The sequence below is a fragment of the Bos indicus genome, chromosome 1 (assembly GCF_029378745.1).
Source record: "Bos indicus isolate NIAB-ARS_2022 breed Sahiwal x Tharparkar chromosome 1, NIAB-ARS_B.indTharparkar_mat_pri_1.0, whole genome shotgun sequence".
NCBI classification, from domain to species: domain Eukaryota; kingdom Metazoa; phylum Chordata; class Mammalia; order Artiodactyla; family Bovidae; genus Bos; species Bos indicus.
Window position 1 is genome coordinate 128579837 of NC_091760.1, and position 19897 is coordinate 128599733.

Consider the following 19897-nt stretch of genomic DNA (forward strand, 5'->3'; position numbering starts at 1 on the left):
ACTTTCCTTGACACTCTTAGGGGAAAACATTTTTTATTCACTTTCCATCATGAGAAGTCTCATTTTAATCGTTACAATGTTCACTCCAGAGCAGTAACCAAAATTCAGAACGTTTCCCCAGGTTAAACTTCTCCAGCTTTGAGCTCACTTCTGGATGGGAGCCTTGGTGGGGAATTGTGGACTGGGGGTGCAGTCAGTATCACTTTTGCCTTGAATTGTGCTTCTAGCCACCTCCCACCCTTTTCCCCAGCTTGCCCCTTGCTCCTCCTGAACTGGATGGAAGAGAAGGAGTAGGAAAGCTCCTACCTGGCTGAGGTTGCTTTGTCCTAGGTTAGACAGAATCTTGGTCTTTGCAATATGAACCTCAGCTTCCATAATGAAATCTAGAGGGCAAGACACAGCACACATCTCTGCCCCTGCTACTGCTGCTGCTAAGTCACTTCAGTCGTGTCCGACTTTGTGCGACCCCATAGACGGCAGCCCACCAGGCTCCGCCATCCCTGGGATTCTCTAGGCAAGAGCACTGGAGTGGGTTGCCATTTCCTTCTCCAATGCATGAAAGGGAAAAGTGAAAGTGAAGTCACTCAGTTGTGTCCGACTCTAGCGACCCCATGGATTGCAGCCCACCAGGCTCCTCCGTCCATGGGATTTTCCAGGCAAGAGTACTGGAGTGGGGTACCATTGCCTTCTCCACTGCCCCACTGTTGGTCAAAGGTGTTTGCTCCTGGGCCACCTCAAGCCAAATCTCTCACACACTTGTTTAGACTAAGGTGTCTAGTACCTGTTGCACACTGAGAGCACAAAGTCAACTTCCCAAATGATTCTTAAGATGCCCTTTTTGGATCTTGTTGACATCACTATTTGGCTGTGGACATTCAGAGAGCAACCTAGGAGGGATTTTGGATAAAGGTGGGCCAGAGTAAGAACAAAATAAAGTAAGGCTCCTAGATATCAGCACTGTGCCCTGAAGTGGGCAGGGGAGGGAATGGTGAACTTGTGAAAGACAGGCTGGGCCAATGCAGTGGCTCTGGGGAACCAGCCATAGCCAGGTGGTGATATGTTATGGGTTGAATTGCGTCCTCTCAAAAACATATGTTGAGGCACTAATCCCCAGTATTCTGAACATGACCTTAACTGGAAACAGGGTCTTTACAGATGTAATCAAGTTAAGATGAGGTCTCTAGAGTGGGCGCTAATCCAGTATGACTGGTGTCCTTGTAAGAAGAGAAGACAGAAACAGATGTAGACTGAGAAAGGGTAATGAAGGTGAAGTTGGAGGCAGAGATGGGAGTGATGCATCTTTAAGCCAAGGAGCACCAAGGATTGTTGACACCATCAGAATCTAGTGGAGGAGAACTGAACTCCCTTGAGCCTCCAGGGGGAACCAACCCGGCTGGCATCTGTTTTTCTTTTTTTTTAATGACTTAAAGTACCAACAAGTTTGATTGCATTCTTTTTTTTTATCAATTAGTTTATTTTTGTCTGTGCTGGGTCTTTATTGCTGCGTGCAGCTTTCTTTAATTGCAGCAAACCAGGGCCACTCTTCGTTGCGGTGTGCGTGCTTCTCATTGCAGTGGCTTCTCTTGCTGCAGAGCACAGTCTCTAGGGCGTGTGCGCCTCAGCAGCTGCATCACATGGGTCTGGTAGTGGCTGCTCCTGGTTTCTAGAGCATGGGCTCAGTAATTGTGGCCCATGGGATTAGCTGCTTTGCAGCATGTAAGATTCTTCCGGACCAAGGATGGAACCTGTGTCCCCAGCATTAGCAGGCAGATTCCTACCCACTGTGCCACCAAGGAAGTACCCCCCACCAACATCTTGATTTTAGACATCCTTTTTCCATAATTGTGACAGATACATTAAAAATTTTCTAATTAGCTTTAATTTTTTTTAAAACTTTGAAATTTATTTGTTTATTCATTGGCTGCCCTTGGTCTTTGTTGTGGTACATGAGCCTCTCTGATTGCGAAGCCCAGGCTCTAGAGTGTGTCGGCTTAGATGCCCTGCAGCATGTGGAATCTTAGTTCTTCAAGCAGGGTCAAACCTGTGTCCCCTGCATTGGAGATGGATTCTTAACCACTGGACCACCAGGGAAGTCCCCATTTTGTTGTTTTAAGCCATCCATCTCTGGTAATTCACTGTGGCAACCCAGGAACTAACACTGAACAGGGTGAAGAAATTCCATCAGCTCTGTTCTCTTGCTTTCTTCTCTCATCACGGTGCTTCGCACTGGACAGACACTCCCATGCCCAGAAGCCAGAGAGCAAAGGAACAGCTGGGCAGTCACCTCGAGGTCAGCCTCTGGACAGGGCAGGGTGGGGAGTGGAGGGAGGGTGGTTGCAAGTGGAGAATAAGCCCAACCAGCTCTGCTTCCGGCTTCCATCTTCTTCACGGTCAAAGTCAGGGGTGGTGGTGGGGGGGGTCCATCCCAAAGGCACTGGAGAAACTGCTGCCTCAACCCCTCTTTTCCGCTCTTTGAATTTGGTTTTTTCATGAGCATGAAAGACTTGGAGTGCAGCTGGCTCCTCAAAACTGTGTCTTGGGTCAGAAGTCGGCTTTCCCAGGAGAATGAAGTTATAACCTGGCGAGGAGAGGTATGTTCATGGTGAAGAAGGTGATGGTGTGCACACTAAAAGCATGGGGAACCATAAACTCGAAATGCTGGTCAAGCTCATTTGTAAGCAGGCAAACTCAAGTCAAAACTGCACGGAGATGAATCACATGTCACCCTTCAGGTCAGCAGGCTCCCAGAGCTGCCTACTGCTCCTTTCAGGGCTGGCTGTGCCTTCCACCAGCTGTGGAGACTCAGAACAGCACTGGCATATGGTAGGTGCTCCACAAATATGGTTTCCTCTCGTTTCCTGGCTCAGCCTTTTCCCCATCTCCCCTAACTAGCATTGTGAAGAATGTGACAGTGAGCGCTCAAGACACAGCATCAGGGTATCAGTGCATCAATGCTCTGTAGAGGTCACCTATACTGATGGGAAGCCAGGCCGATTTCCCACTGAGTGCTCTCGGCAGTACATCCTCCAGAGGCCAAGCGAGAGCGCTCATGTGAGAACTGACTGCATTCAATTACGTGAGTCTCCAGGGAAGTGGAAGGGCAAGGTGGTGGCTGAGAGTTAAGAACAACATCTGCACCTTATGACAATTGCATCAGAATCATAATCCCATTGAGAGAGCCCATAAAAGTTGAATGAGTGCAGCTGTAGTGGGTGCTCTGCTTGTATGTTCTCAGATGTTTTCAGCATTTCCACCATTCCCAGTCCAACACCCAGGAGTCAGCACCTGCATCTTTTTTGGGGTTGCCCTTGGGCCACTGGGACCCCATTTTTCTCTGTGCACTGCTGGGCTGGAAGTGCCATTGAATTAACATCCTCTTGGGGTCAGCCATTAACCACTGGCTGGTGGATGTTCAGGTAGAAGTCTCCCAGCCCCCTGGAGCTTTGGCCAGGATGTGTGTGTTAGTCACTCAGTCATGTCTGACTCTTTGCAACCCCATATACTGTAGCCCTCCAGGCTCCTCTGTCCATGGGATTTTCCAGGCAAAAATACTGGAGCTGGTTGCCATTTCCTTCTCCAGGGAATCTTTCTGACCCAGGGATCAGACCTGTATCTCCTGCTTTGGCAGGTGGATTCTTTATGATACCCTTAATAGGATGGTACCTGCTTTATTTGGAGGAGGGCATGGAAATCCACTGTAGTATTCTTGCCTGGAGAATCCCATGGACAGAGGAAGTCTGGTGGGCTACAGTCCACAGGGTCACAGAGAGTTGGACATGACTGAAGCAACTTAGCATGAACCATGCATGCACCTGCTCTATTATTTTGTATCACATGTATTTGCCATGATTCTTATTTTTATGTAAGTGGGTATAAAAATAAGCATAAAAGCTCATGGGGATGCAGATGGCCAAGTGCAGGGGAGTCTAACTGGGCACAGATTTCTAAAGTCCCCATTCCTTTTCAACCAAGAAATTCAATCCTAATATACAATGTGTGTAAGTTCTCCAAAGGATACCTCTGGTGTGGGGCTGTTTGGGAACCACCAGCATGGTAAGGGATGACTAGATTTGCATTTTAAGATCGAGTGGACTGAAGTGTTGAGATGAATTTTGGGGGTGGGGGTGTTGGGAGTAGGAGGATCAGTGGGAGGCCTCTGGGAGAGCAGGGGACTGGGGTAACTTGGAGTAGGGACCAGGAGACATGCAGAGAAAGAGAGGCTGGTGGATTTAAGACCTATTTTAGAATTAACATCAATGGGAAGTCCTGCTGTCATTCTTGGGAACATTGAGACCCTCAGGGATAGTCCATTCTATACTTTGCTTCTTCAAGTCTTGCTCTCTGGACTTCAAGAAACCTTCATCTCCTCTCCATTTCAGCCATCTATTCCAGTGGCCACCCCACAGTTCCTACCCTCCTTTCACATGGATCTCTTCTATTCTGATTTCCAAAACTGTGGTTATACTCTGACCATCCCTCCCAATCTTTATATCAGTCTCACTAGGCTCTTCCCACAGCACCTGCTCTTTGTACATATTGAGATTTCAACCCCCTTGATCATTCTAACTTCTTTCTATTTTCACCCTTTATGTAGTCACTTCCATTCTACCTTAGAGTCTATCACTCAATCTCTCTCTTGCCAAGATTTTCTCTCTCTTTCATACTTCTCCTTCACTACCATCCATGTAAGAGAACATGCTCTACATCAGATGGCTCACTCTGGCTGTCTACTTTGTCCAAGTGTGACTGGGCACAATTACACAGTTTGGCTGGTTGGGCCACTAGAAACTCATGACTTGTGACCTGAGTTAGGTGCCCAGCTTTGCATGGAAAGATCATATTTCCCTGGCAGAGCTCCCTTCTATTCCTCTCAGAAGCTCATTCATACTTTCTCCTTTCCCATCCAATCCTCTACGCCAATACCTTTCCATTCACTGTCGGGGGTTGACTTGATCTCTCACTGAGCCGAGAAAATACTTGCTCAGAAGGGCATCCTTCCAAAACTTGCTCTATCTCCGAAACTCCTTACACCTCCACTCACTTTGTCTCCTTCCTACTGGTCTCACAGGAGAAAGCTCTCTTTTCTGGTGTAAGGCCACTTGCTCCAGTTGGGTCCCAATTTTTCCTCCTTCTGTACATTCTGTTTAAATTCTGACCATCACATTTTTCTCATCTTGGAAGGGTCCTTTGATCATCCTCGACCCCTGCTCTTCTCAGCTGGACAGGATCCCTTCCTGGTTGCCCCATTTTTAAGGTCCCCAGCCCCTGTGTTGATGCTTTTGAACTGTGGTGTTGGAGAAGACTCTTGAGAGCCCCTTGGACAGCAAGGAGATCCAGCCAGTCCATCCTAAAGGAAATCAACCCTGAATATGCATTGGAAGGGCTGATGCTGAAGCTGAAGTTCCAATACTTCAGCCACCTGATGTGAAGAGCCAACTCATTGGAAAAGAACCTGATGCTGGGAAAGATTGAAGGTAGAAGGAGAAGGGGATGACAGAGGATGAGATGGTTGGATGGCATCACCAACTCAATGGATATGAGTCTGAGCAAACTCCAGGAGATGGTGAATGACAGGGAGCCTGGTGTGCTGTAGTCCATGGGATTGCAAAGATTCGGACATGACTTAGCTACTGAACAACAACCACCTCTGTATTATATGACTTCAGAGCTCAAGCCATAAGGCCAGTTGGGGGCCAGGGTTGGATAAGAATTCTAGACCCCTGTTTCACTCATGCACCAGGTTGGCCCTGGCCACATTGCTACCAAGTATCTCTTAGAAAACCTGGACACCTGAGGAGAGATTGAGTTTTCTGAATTGTCATCAACATTGACCTTAAAAAAGAGGCCTGGGAAGAAGAAAAGAGGATTTATCTCTCAATTTCAACCCTGTGAACTTCAGCTGGAGAATTGTGTTTAGAGAGTTTATTCTGCATAAGCCTATTACAAAAATAATTCAGCTACATAATTGCAGGGGGAAAATTTTATTCTCTTTCTGTGATGGCTTGGAGGAAAAATAGAAGCACTGAGAAAAATTTCTACTTAGGAAAAATAACCAGAACTTCCCCAAAATGCTATGTAATTTGGTTGTGAGGTGCTTTGGGAAAAAAAAGGTCTATTTATCTTAAGCCCCTAAAGAAATATCTTCATGGAGAGATTATTTCATTGAAATTTATTTTAAGGTATTATTTAAAGAACGTTGGTCTTTACTACCCACTAATCAGATTTCATTTGATCTTACTTTGGTTTCTTTTTAGTTATGGGTAATTATTTTAAGACTGCTGATTGCCTGCTATAAAGGATTGGATTTTATGTTATAAAAACATTTCAAATGATCTATGGGGCTGAACACTGTGGGGGAGACTGGGAAAGTTCTGGGAGGCAAATTGCTTTAAAGTCGATTGGGTTTTGTCTGGGCTGTGACAGTTCAGAAAAATGAAAATGGAGCAGCTCTGGAGCTTTGCTTCAGAGGCAGAAAGTTCCTCAAATGTGGCAGAGGTTTTAAAGGTGGTAGCAGATTGGCCGGAATCTCTGGAGATGGGGTATGAGTCAAGCCCACTTCTGGGGAGGCCTGAATGTACTGCTAAATGAAGAGGACACTGCACCTCTCACAACGTGGGTTTCTTGGGGCCCCAGAAAGAGCTCAGGTGGAAGGATGAGTCCTTGCACACTCCAAGTGCTTTCTTCTGGTGAGAATCTTCCTCTCATTTCCCAAAGTTCAACGTCAAGTGCAAGCAGACAGGAAGGCTGGGACATGTATGTGGAGAACCCACGTGGTGTAGACACTCATATGCCTACAGTCAGCATGGACTGACAGGATGGTGGGACTTTGAACAAGTCACTCAAATGCTCCAAGTCTCAGTTTTCTCAGCTGTGCAATGGGAGAAATAAGGCTGTTGTAAGGAATTAGTGAGATGGTGCACATAAAGCATTCAGCCTGGTGCATGACCCATGGTAGACAATGCATGTCATTCTTGTGGGGCTTCCCAGGTGGCGCAGTTGGTAAAGAGCCCTCTTGCCAATGCAGGAGACACAAGAGATGGGGGTTTAATCCCTGAGTTGGGAAGATCCCCTGGAGTAAGAAATGGCAACCCACTCCTGTCTGAAAATATTCTTGCCTGGAAAATTCTCTGGACAGAGGAACCTGGTGGGCTACAGTCCATGGGGTCGCAAAGTGTCAGATATGACTGAGCACATCATTCTTGTTAGTATCTGGTAAATGGATTCATAAATGCTGTCTTGGGAACCATTCTGATAATTAACTAAGGTAACTTAGGTGAAGGACTTAACACAGTGTAGGGCCCGCAGCAAGCACCCAGTACAGGGTAGTCACCCTTAGTGGAAGTACCAGTAAGATGTCTGAGCAGCTATTTGCCCACCTTTCTGAGCTCTCACCCACCCCGCCTCCACTTCCCTCATGGTCCTCCAGCTGCGCTGGCCTCCTGTTCCCCCACGTGCCCAAGCCCAGTCCCTCCTTACCTCCTGTATCTGCACTCAGGGCTCCTTCTCATCACTCAGGCCTCAAATCGAAAGCTACCTCTGCAGAGAGAACCTCGGGCTCGAAAGCCTCTCCACCCCAGCCCTCCCCAACCCCTTCCACCATCTGTCCTGTGTGGTGCAACATAAGCCAGTAGTTCCTCAGGCTGTCCCAGGTGCTGTCCCAGGAGACCATCACAGCCTCCTGGAGGGACCGATGCTCTTGGGGCTTTGGGCGAGACAAGCCAGAATCAATGGGGTGAATGAACACCCACCTTGGAGTGGATTGTGCCAAGACCCACATCCCCCAGCACTTCATGGAACCAGCTCCTGAGGGATTCTGGAGTCATCTGTGTTTGATTTATACAACTTTCCCATGAACAATTGCTTTGGGCTAGCAGCGGATGGCTGCTGCTGGATTATCTTAATGTCTTCCTGGAGAAACTTTGTGCAGGTTATTCTTCTTGCTAATAAGTATCATATCTATTTATCTATCTGCCCAGGAACAACAATTCAACACTGCCACAGTTGTCCTTGATGGAGAAAACCCTGTCTTTCCCGAGACGTATGTGTGTGCAATCCAGATGACTTATCATGAGTCTTCCTGGACGCTGGCTGTGTGCATTTCTGGTGTTCTGTCTAGATTAGAGAGTAAATGGGGCAGCCCTTGCATGTTTGCAGTGACTCTGTGCAGGGGACTCAGAGGTCTCCATAGCTTGCTGCTGCTGCTGCTGCTGCTAAGTCGCTTTAGTTGTGTCCAACTCTGTGCGACCCCATAGACAGCAGCCCACCAGGCTCCGCTGTCCCTGAGATTGCATAGCTTAGGGCAATACAATTGCATGAGTCTTCTTTCTACCCACAGCATCATGGCTCACTATTTTCTAAGGCTTTCAAACAAAATAGTTCTACCAGCATATGTGCATATGTTAAAAGGTAGAGTGGAGTAGTGGGGAAAAACAAAGCAAAACTATAAACATGGATTCTGAAGCTGAGATCAAAATTTGGATCCTGGAATTATTTGGCCTGCTAGCTGTGTGGTCTTAGCCACTGTGGTAGACAGAATAATGGCCCTCTGAAGAATCCATGCCCTAATCCCTGGAACCTTTGAATGTGTTACCCTGCTTAGCAGAAGACACTTTGCAGATGGGACCCAGGCAAGAATCTTGAGAAGGGGAGATTATCTTGGATGCTCTAGGTGGGCCCCTTGTCATCACAGGCATCCGTGTAAGAGGGATGTAGAGTCAGAAGAGATGTGGTGATGGAGAGAAGGGTGAGAGAGAGAGGTGAAGGAGGAGAGAGGGAGAGACAGGACAGAAAGAGAAAGAGAGAGAGAGCTACATTAGAAGGTGTTATACTGCTGGCTTTGAGGATGGACAAGGGGGCCATGAGCCAAGGAATGCAGGTAGCAGTTAGAAGCTGGAAAAAGCAAGGGAAAGAATCCCCCTAGAGCCTCTGAGGGAAAATGGCCTTGCCGACACCTTGATTTTAGCCTGGTGAGGCCCATTTAGATTGTCTGACCTCCAAACCATATGACAATACGGCGTCTAGTTTGAAGCCGCTCTTTGTGGTACTTTGTTACAGCAGCAATAGGGCACTGATACCAGCCTGCTTTCCCTCTCTCAGCTTCTGTTCGCTCATTTCTAATCAGAGAAGGAAAGGCAGGTCAGGAACTGCTTTTCTGTAAGGTTGCTGGGTGGATGAAGGAAGTAGTGAGTTTGCAGAGGTCTGGTAAGTGGGGAAGAGGAAGAAGGAAGCAGGGAAAGGCTTTGGGCATCAGGTACTCTGGACCGGGGGTCCCCAGCCCCCAGGTTGTTCCCCATTGCTGGCGTTGCCACCTGAACCACCACCCCTCTCCTTTTTAATAAATTTCAATCCATTGTGGAGCAATACTTTTATAAAATACAATAAAAATGAGTCATTAGAAAAATGAAATGGAAAACACACGTAATCCAAGCCCCACTCTTTTATTGTTAGATTCGGTAGTCATCAAATCACTCTTAGAATTTCTCGACACTGACTCTCATATTCTGTCCTCCTGTCACTTCTTGTGGGTCGGGAAGACAGCCTGGTCCCTGGTGCCAGCCCACTCTCTGAGCCAATCGCTACCTAGAGGTGAGTGTAAGTTGCGGCCAAGGTCTGGGGTGGTCAGACTGCCTTGCAGATGAGGCGATAGCCAGGCTGAATTCTGAGGTATCCGAGGGTGTTTACCAGGAAGAAATGAGCAAAAACAGAACAGAAGAAATAGCATGCTGGAAGGCATGGAGGCAGGCAGAAAAGGACAAATACCATATGATACTGCTTATATGTGGAATCCAAAAAAAGATACAAACGAACTTATTTACAAAACAAGAATAGACCCACAGACATAGAAAACAAACTTATGGTTACCAAAGGGGAAAGGGACCATAACTTAGGAGGTTGGAATTAACAGATACACACTACTATATATAAAATAGATAACCAACGAGGACCTACCGTTTAGCACAGGGAACTATACTCGGTATTTTGTAATAACCTATAAGGGAAAAGAAAAAAGAATATATACACACACATCTACACACACACACACACACACACACACACACACACCTGAATCACTATGCTGTAAACCTGAAGCAAACACAACCTTGCAAATCAACTACATTTCAATTTTAAAAAATGTTAAAAATAGAAAGGCACACAGGTAAGGAGTACATCATACCTCAAATATGAATTTACCTGCTGGGATTCACACAGGCTGAAATTTGACCTGCCCTTGAATCTTGATAAAAAGGAGACTACAGCATGGTATAGAGTTAATGAAGAGGACATGACCTCTCAACTTAAAATCTTGCAGAAGCTCCCCCCTGCCTCTGGAGTCAAGTAACGGCTCTCACTGGAGCCCTGGCACTGCTCCTTGATCCAGCCTCACCTGCCCCAGCCCCTGTGCTCCAGGCCAAGGGGAATCTGTGCCCATTCATCAAGACACATCCTTCCCTAGGACCCAAGATGTGGTTCCTCTGATGGGCATGCTCTTTTGCCTTCTCCTTGCCTGGTGAATTCTACCTGTCCTTCAGGTCTCAGCTTGAGCAACATTTCCTTGAAGACCATCTCTTCCCTCTCAGTTTTTGTCTTGGTACAGATTTTGGTGGCCACCTAAGGCAGGAACTTCTCTGGTGGCTCAGCGATAAAAAAATTTGCCTGTAATGTGGGAGGTGCAGGTTTGATCCCTGGGTCAGGAAGATCCCTTGGAGAAGGGCATGGTATCCCACTCCAGTATTCTTGCCAGGAAAACCCAATGGACAGAGAAGCCTGGCAGGCTACCGTCCATGGGGTTGCAAAGAGTCAGACACCACTGAAGTGACTGTGCATGCAAGAACAAGGCAGGGTTTTGCCTGTTTCAGTGCTCTGTGAATATTTAGTGGTCAAATGAATAGACATGCTGTATTTCTTTCCCTAGCAGGCACCACCGTTCCAAAGACAGCTTTTATGTTCTTATCTGTTTAATGTTAATATTCTCACTAAACTATGACTATATGGGGTCAGAGATCATGTATGTTTTGCTTTCCACAGTGTCTTGCACACAGAAGATACTCAAATACACATTGGATAAATATTTGAGTGATTGACCGAGGAACTGAATGATGGGAGTTGGGTGGGCTTGGTGGGGCAAACCCTGCTGGAAGAATTTGATTGTCTTCCTTGAAGTTGCTTGAGACTGAGGGCAACCATAGCTGACATTCAGAGGGTTCCTCCACCCCTAAAATCTCCTGGTGTGATCAATGGTGAGACCCAATGATCAAATGAAGGAACTTTTTAGATTGCGAGAGGAATTAGTGAGGTAAAGTTTACATTTTCTAGAGAAACAAAGTCTTAGCTTTTCCAATGCAAGCAACTTCATGCTCAAAGATTTGAATTTATTTAATTTTAGGAAGGTCTTGAATATTTTCTTCAGCTAGAACGACCACATTTGATAACAGCCACCAAGCAAACAAAACCCACAATAAAAACAATAACATCAACAAAACAACCAAATGACCCAACTGTATGAGCAATTAATCAACCAGGAGGCAACATCAGCTACTCCTGGGACACATGTGATACGAGGAGTTGGTTCTCGCATGTATTAAGTGCTTTATATATGTTAGCAGATGTGACTATGTGGCTTTTGTTTTCTTAGATGCAGATGGTATTCCCTGGTTCTCCTGACTTGGCAGGATCTGCAGCTTCTTGGAGCAGACATAACAGCAGTTGGGTCCTTGGGAAGATGGGGCTAACTTGGAACTGCAATTGCTTTGTGCCTAGCTCGATGCAATGTGCCATGATGACTATGAGGTCTGAGGAGGGCCCCCTGATCACCTCCCTGGAGCCCCTCTGAAGCTATCGACACTGGCTCTCCAGATGGGGGTAGGTTTCCAGCCAAGGATGTATAGTCATAGCCTTTTCCTCTGTTGGGTAGCAAGGCTTCCCTGGGATGTGAATTCCTCAGGCTCAGTGGACAGGCTTCTCTTTTGAGCCTTTATGGTCTCTAAGGCAAGGCCAGCACTCAGCTGTGTGTGTTAAAGACTCACTGAGTAGCTATTCCCTAGACACCAGTTCATAATCCCAGAGAGGAAAAATGATCGTGTGGAAAGAAGCCAACAGGAGGGGCATTCAGAGAGCTGGGACCAAGTCCTAGATCTGTGATCTCTCAATTGCAGGTCTGAATGGAAAAAAGGATGAGGAAGAAGAATTCTTCCTGGCTAACGTAGAGTGAGAGGTTGTTTTTTCCTGCCTTTGGACTTGAACTGAAGCATCAGCTCTTCGTAGATATTGAGCCTGATGGCTTTTTAAAAAAAGATGGTGGGTTAATAGTCTAGTTTTAAAAGTTTTATTGGAATATTGTTGATCCACAGCATTGTGATAGTTTCCACTGCATAGCATAGTGATTCAGTTATACACATACGTACATTCATTCTTTTTCAGATGTTTTTCCCATAGAGGTTATCACAGAATATTGAATAGAGTTCCCTGTGCTATATAGTAGATCCTTGCTGGCTATCTAGTTTATATCTAGTAGTGCGTCCCAAGTTCCTGATTTATCCCTTCCCCTCCCAAAGCCTGATGGCTTTTGGCTTTTGGACTGGAACTCCCCCATTAGCTCCCCTGGTTCTCAGCCTTTTGGACTCAGACCAGAGCTACACCACTGGCTGTCCTGGGTCTCAGCCACACACACACACACACACACGCACATGCACACGCACACAAACACACACACACAGAGTTGATTCTGTTTCTTTGGTGAACCTAATACAGCACAGTCATAAAGTAGAGTGATCAGCGTGGTGATGGAGGTCGAGTGCTTTGTCACAAAGATTCTACCAAGACAGGAAAGTGGGCCTTTGATCCCACTGTTTGGGAGTCCTTGTGGCACATGAACCCTCCCTAGCATCAGAGCAGGCCCCAGAATGGCAGCCTGCCCTGCCCTGGCAAATTCCCAAGACCATGGCTTCCACTGGGTCCAAAGCTTTGAGGGGGTATCAGCAGATGCAGAGGATCATTCATTTAGCAAATGTACATCAAGCATCCTTTATGGGATGGACCTTATTATAAGAATACAGTCATGAATAATGCAGACGTACAAGTCTCCTCTCTTACCGGGCCTTTGGAACAGCAGGGATGGGAGAGCCGGCAGTGAAGAGCAGTAATGTTGCGTGAAGACCATTAGGCATCATGTTGGCTTCCTGCGGCAGTAACATTCGGTAAGAAGCACATTCCAAGCAGAGGGCCAAGCCAGGGTGGAGGAAGGTGCAGAAAGAGGGTGACGGGGCTGGGCCTGGCGAGCACGACAGGGTGGTCTTTGGTGAGGCTGGAGGGCTGGGCCACCAACAGATAGGACAGATAGACCAAGGAAAAGCGCTTAGACTTACTCCAAGTGGCGAGAACATTCTTTGGAGGGTCTTGAGTAGGGAACACTGTGATCGGATTCATAATGGAACACAACATCCCTGTCATTGTCGTCCAGGTGAGAGCTGAGGGTGGCCCGGACTGAGGTGGGGGCAGTGAGGAGGGACAGGCACGGCAGGTGGGGTGTATTTTGGAGGCAGTGGAGCTGTGGCTGATGAGTTTTGGGGGTGGGGTACAAAAGAAGAGACAGAGTCAAGAGAGAAACCTGATTTCCTAGGAAGTGGTGATCTGGCCGTCTCTGAGTTCAGCAGAGGCCCCGACTGGAGTCAGTGATGGCATCCACCACAGAGAGGTCAAGGCCAGCAAGCTCTGAGCGGAGGCCATCCTGGCCAGTCCCCTCGTCTCACCCGAGCACTGGGGCAATGCCCTCTGACCTCCTCCTAGTTGCTCTAACAGCCGGCCAGAGCCACCTCTGGAAGCAGGTCGCTAAGGTCACCTCTGCAGCTCACTAAGGAAACTCGGGGCTACCATCTACTTCTTTCTTTTCAGGCTCACCTGCCATTCAGAATAGCTCTGCCTCCTAGGGTGGGAAGGCTCCTCAGTTCCTGGGTGTCTTGGGTGTGGGGCAGAGGTCATCACAAGCCTTGGGGTGAGTGTGGATGGGGCACGGTCTTCTCCCGGCATGCCAGGCTCTCACCTGGGATCTGTTCATACCTGGAAGACCTTGGCCCTCTTCTGGGTTCTAATCCTGCTCATCCCCAAAGTGTATTCTGCCAGCCCTTCCCACCCCAGGCCTCCCCTCTAAGTGCCCACAGCCTCTACATTAAAGTGAGTTGTTTCTTTACTTGAGGGTCATCCTTTCTGAGCTGGAAAACTTCTCGAGGGCAGGGACCGTGTCTCCTTCCTATTCCCAGCGCCCATCCGGGGGGCCTTGTCCCTGTTTGGACTGAAGCCGACAATGGATTCACCGCTGGCCACAGCAGCAGTGGGCGGGCGAGATTTTCAGCTTCCTTTCCCAGCGCTGTTCAGTTTCCTTTACACACCCAGCAGGAGGACAACAGACCCCAGCTCTGTCTTCTGTTTCTTGATTAGGAAGACCTAGTTCTGAGTTCAGGTTGTAAATGAGACGCCACGATTGTCTTTTGAATAAAAGGCCCCGATTTGCTTGAATTTAGGCGATAAGTATTCTTCTCTGAACTGTTTGGCATTAGGTTCAAAGCAGACTGCATCAGACGTTCTATGATACAGGCTTGGTGTTGGGCTAAAATTCAAATGTAGTCCTACTAATGGGAAAAAATTTGGAGGCTTTAATCACAGCTTGTGATTCAGCCTGATTGACAGTGTTTCCTTTTTTTTTTTTTTTAACATGCCTGTTTTTCATGTGGAGTGATAACTCCTTTTTCATTTTGCTCCTGTAATAGGAAATGTTCTCATTGTGGAGGTAAAACTCTACAAGCAGCCCATCGAGTAGTAAAATGCAACTAACTTGCCTGCGTGGAATGATCATGCGTGGGAAGTGTCAGTCGCCCTCGGGGTCCATCTTGAAGGAGGTTTGCCCAAACTGCCAAGCTTGGAGGTAATTTGTTCATCACTTGGGGAGACATGCACTCAAAATCAATGTCTTTCCTCTCCCCCAAATGAAACCTTAGTCTGGATGTCAGCTCTGAGAACTTCACTCCGTCTACCTCAAGGGAAAAAGGACTTGGTTAGAAGCATCTTGGGTGTGTTGCTGAGTCCAGCCTCAGAGATAAAGCTGGGCAGCAGGACCAGAGCTGGTCTGAATGTGGTCCCAACCCAGGAATCTCTATTCCTTGTCCATCTTCAGTTTCTTCTCTTTGCCCTTCTGTCTTGTTGTTTTCCAGCCTTCTTCTGTTCCCCAGTTCTCATGATGGGGCCTGGTCACCACTTCCAGCTCCCAGATTTGCAAACTACACTCCAGCCACCAGTGCTCAATGCAGTGCTCTCTCCCTGGACCATCCATGGTAAGCAGAGGCTGGGGTGCGTTATCATGTAGAGCTTCTACAACATCCTGGATGGAGTGGGGAAGGGCCAATTCCTAGAAAAGTCATAGTAGAAGGTAATCTAAGGGGTGTCCATTACATTGGTAGCAAGAGCCTAGAGTCACCCCACAAGTGGACAAGAAGCTCAGGGACTCCTGCCATGTTAGGATTCAAGTTCTGACAGGGAAACCCATAAATATCTGCTTATGAAGAAAGGGTTGTGTTTCCATGTGAAGCTGTAACTAGATCTAGTGAAGCGAAGTGAAGTGAAAGTCTCTCAGTCGTGTCCAATTCTTTGCAACCCCAGGAACTATACAGGCCAGGGAATTCTCCAGGCCAGAATACTGGAGTGGGTAGCCTTTCCCTTCTCAAGGGGATCTTCCCAACCTGGGGATCAAACCCAGGTCTCCTGCATTGCAGGCGGATTCTTTACCAGCTGAGCCACAAAGGAAGCCCAAGAGTACTGGAGTGGGTAGCCTATCCCTTCTCCAATGGATCTTCCCGGCCCAGGAATCGAACTGGGGTCTCCTGCATTGTAGGCAGATTCTTTACCAACTGAGTTATCAGGGAAGCCCTAAGTCCCTGACATTTGCCACCTCATTCTGAGAGCTTGTGCTGTTGATTTAGTCTTGAGGGGTCAACCCTCCCCACACACGTGGTTCCCTTTCCCTCCTCAGAGTGGCTCTTCCTTAGGTGATATCCACAATATCCCAGCCACCTGATGCTGTCCCTCAGAAACATTGCTTCTGCACCACAATCTCTCAGCCAGACAGCAGCCCATCTTACAGATGCAGAGCTGAGGCTCTAGGTTGGGGAACTTGTGAAGGTCACATAGCCAAGACAAAGGGGGACTGGGACAAGCATTCACATGTTTCTGGTTTTAAAGCCTTTATTTCTATTTTTTTAAATTTAAGTTTTATATTGGAGTACAGTTGATTTCTAATGTGTTAGCTTCAGGTGTCCAGCAATTCGGTTCTTTATATTCTTTTTCAGATTCTTTTCCATTATCGAGTATTAACAAAACATGGAGTTCCCTATGCTATACAGTAGGTCCTTGTTGATTTTCTGTTTTATTTATTGAAGATTTATTTATGTGTTTTATTTTTGGCTGTGCTGGGTCTTCATCGCTGTGTGTGGGCTTTCCCTAGTTGCGGCAAGCAGGGGCTACTCTTTGTTTCCGTGTGAAGGCTTTTCATTGTGGTGGCTTCTCTTGTTGCCCAGCACGGGCTCTAGGGTGCTGGGACTTCAGTAGTTGTGGCTCTTGGGCTTAGTTGTTCTGGGGCATGTGGGATCTTCCTGGACCAGGGATCGAACCCATGTACCCTGCACTGGCAGGTGGATTCTTAACCACTAGACCACAAGGAAGCCCAATTATCTATTTTGTTAAAGCCTTTATTTCATAACGCACACTGACAACATCATATACAGCATCATATCTGGAGACCAGGTTGTTAGCAAGGAGAAAACGAAAATGATGGAGAAGAAAGTGGGCTCATAAAGAGATAGGATGTAGAAATGCTTGTGTGGACCAGATAGGCTTTCTGGCCACTGGGACCTCAGATGGGCTTATAACCTGTTCCATGCCTTGTGGACGGCCATGGTCCTGCCCTGGATGTTGTGAATTTCCAGGTCCCCTCGTCACCCAGGTTCTTGGCCCTGTGGGTGCTTTCTCCTTGTGACCTAGCCTTGAAACCAGAAAAGGAAACACACTTCTTTTCTTAGGTAATGCCTTGAGCCTAAGTAAAACCTATTCACACAAAGTGTTCATTAATGTGAACATAGGAATATAATCCTTCCTTGAACACTGGGAAGTGGGCAGATGATGGTTTCCAGCTGGCCATTCAGATAGTCTGAGTCACTCCCATGCTTACATTATGTATGATGACCACGCCCAGGGACATTTCCATGCACTCCTCACCCCATAGAGTCTCCTTGCCTCTCACCAGCTGCAGACCTTCCCTCTCCCCTTTCCTACCTTCTCCTGAATTTCAGACAAAAAACATGCAGTTCTCCATTTTATTTTGCCTAGTAGCTCATGGATGCACACTTTCTGCCCCTTTCATAGTCCTTGTGTGGAACTATGGCTTCTCCCTTACAAAATCCTGCTCCCCTGTCTGCCCCTGGGGCTGCTGCCTCTGTTCTCCCAGTTCCAGCCTTGTCTGTCCACCTGGAGCTGTGGCTACCCTTTTGCAGCCACTCCCACAAGTTTCTGCTGTTTAAAGTCATTTTTCTCCAACAGCACAGCACTAGCTCAGCTCTCCCTGCCCAGAGCCTCCAGAAACAGCCATCCTTGAGGGGAGAGGGAAGGCATTCCTTTCCTGCAGTTGGAGCAGCCAAGAAAGAATGCGGTGGCAGGAGGAGCCTGGGTGTCCCAGGAGCAGTGGGGAGTGGGGCAGAAGGAGCCTTGGGTTGGGGGAATGAGGGAAGCTGATGAAGGGCTCAGACCTGCCTGGGAGGGGGGCGCCACAGTCTGTGCAGGGAGCAAAGACAACAGACTTGTCCTTGTCTCTTTGGCTATGCATGGTGTTTAGGGGCTGGTTCTTAAATATTTCTATGCCTCAGCCCTAAGCACAGCTCATAGAGGCAAATGGTAAACGCATGCTGATGAATAAGTGCAGGAATGGGTTTTGTCAATTGTGAAAGGGATTTAAGGTGCTAGGGAGTAGGTGGGTCCTGAAATCCCTCTCCACTTCAAGGTCGGCTCCGCGGTTCGGAAAAGCAGTCCTGGGGACCATAGTCCATGGACTAGTGAGGCCCACCAGCGCCTGAGGAGTTAGCCTGCCTTAGTATTCCTTGTGTTTCTGCCCCCATCACATACAAAACGTGCCCCAGAGGAAACGGCTTGCCAATAGAGATCCTTGTCTCCACAAGGTGGCGCCATTGTTCCAGCCAAAGACCGCAGAGCCTGTGGGCAGGACCACATGGCTTGGAACTTGGAGTTGACTCCAAACTCCTCCAACCTGTCAGGCTCTAATCTCAAAGCAGTGATATATTCTAATCCCATAACAAGGGGATTAACAACACCACTGTAGCTAATTTGAACTGAGAAAATCTGTTTCACAGAGTGAATTCCAAGACGCTTCGTTCCCTCAGCTGGAGGAGAAGGTGGGAGCAGTTTCTGCGGAGTCACGAATCTGCTTGCAGGCTGGGCTGTGCACACATGTGTAGCCTCACAGAACTGCAGCGCTCACTGCCTCCAGCCCCCGTGCGCCACCTTGGTGGGTGTCACACAGGCAGCAGGGGACAGATGGAGGGAGGGTTCCCTACCTAAATTCCCATCACTCCTTCCCTTGGCTTCGGACGCCCCTCTGCTCTTCTTCACGTGTTCACATCGTACACTTTCTTCAAGGTCCAGTTCCCAAAGAGGCTCCTTGTGCACCGCCTACCGCAGGGACTAAGACTTTCTCTGAATTCTGGAAGCTCTTCTGACTGGATGACCGCTGACAACTAGGACAGGGACCCACCCATTTCTGTACCCTTTGCTTCTTGACTCTGCATCGGGCTGGCAATTCGCTTGAGACCTGTACTTGGAAGTTCTTTCCTGCACACAGCGAGCACTGGGTTCATATTTGCGGATGTGGAGGAGTGAAGCAAGACATTACTTCCATAGTCAAGGATCTGGGAGATGTTCAATAGCAAAGCATAGAAGGAGAGTTCTGTGGGTCATTACTCTTATTCTCAGATAGCTATAGATTATGGTCTTAGATTGTAATCTGTAAACTAGCAGCATGACTTTGTATTAATACTGTTATAAATAACATTAAGAACAGGTGCATTTATTGAGTTCCTGATATATAGTAGTCCCTGTGTTATGCCTTTTACAAACCTACTTCATTGAGTTCCCCCAACTATCTAGGAGGCATTATTTCCAATTTCAACAGGAGAAAAAGTAAGGCTTAGGAAGATTAAATTACCTGCTCAAGTTTCTAAGTTGGTCCTGGCCAAGCTCTGTGGGATTGAATGTGGGACTGGATAACTCAAGTCACTTTCATAGGGACTCATGTGCTGGGGCCATGTGTGGCTACACTTCGTCAGATCTGACTCCCGAAGGGTCCCTGGAGCATGGAGAGCATTGCAGTGGGAGGACTGGCCTGGTAGAGGCCACAGTGGTGCATCTTGAGGACCTTGATTGAAGTGAAACCCTCAAATTGTCCTTCAGTAAGAACCAGACAAAGCCCAGAGTAGAGTGTATTTGCCCGGTAAAATTTGTGCAAAGAAAGTGTATCATTGCCCAATTGGTATGATTTCATAGTCACCAGGGGGACTTCCCTATTCCCAAATATCTCCCTCTCTGGCCTGTTATGGTGCCCCATAACACCATTAGTTCTCATTTCCTTTGAGTCTGAAATGTTTTTCGGTCTGTCAACACTTTCTGTGACAGGACTTGCCTAGTGGTCCAGTGGTTAAGAAACTGCCTTGCAATGCAGGGAAGGTGGGTTCAATCCCTGGTTGGGGAACTAAGATCCCACATGCCACAACTAAGACCCATTGCAGCCAAATAATTAATTAATTAAACAAATGCTCTATGATCTATCACACCTGGCAACGGATGGCTGTGA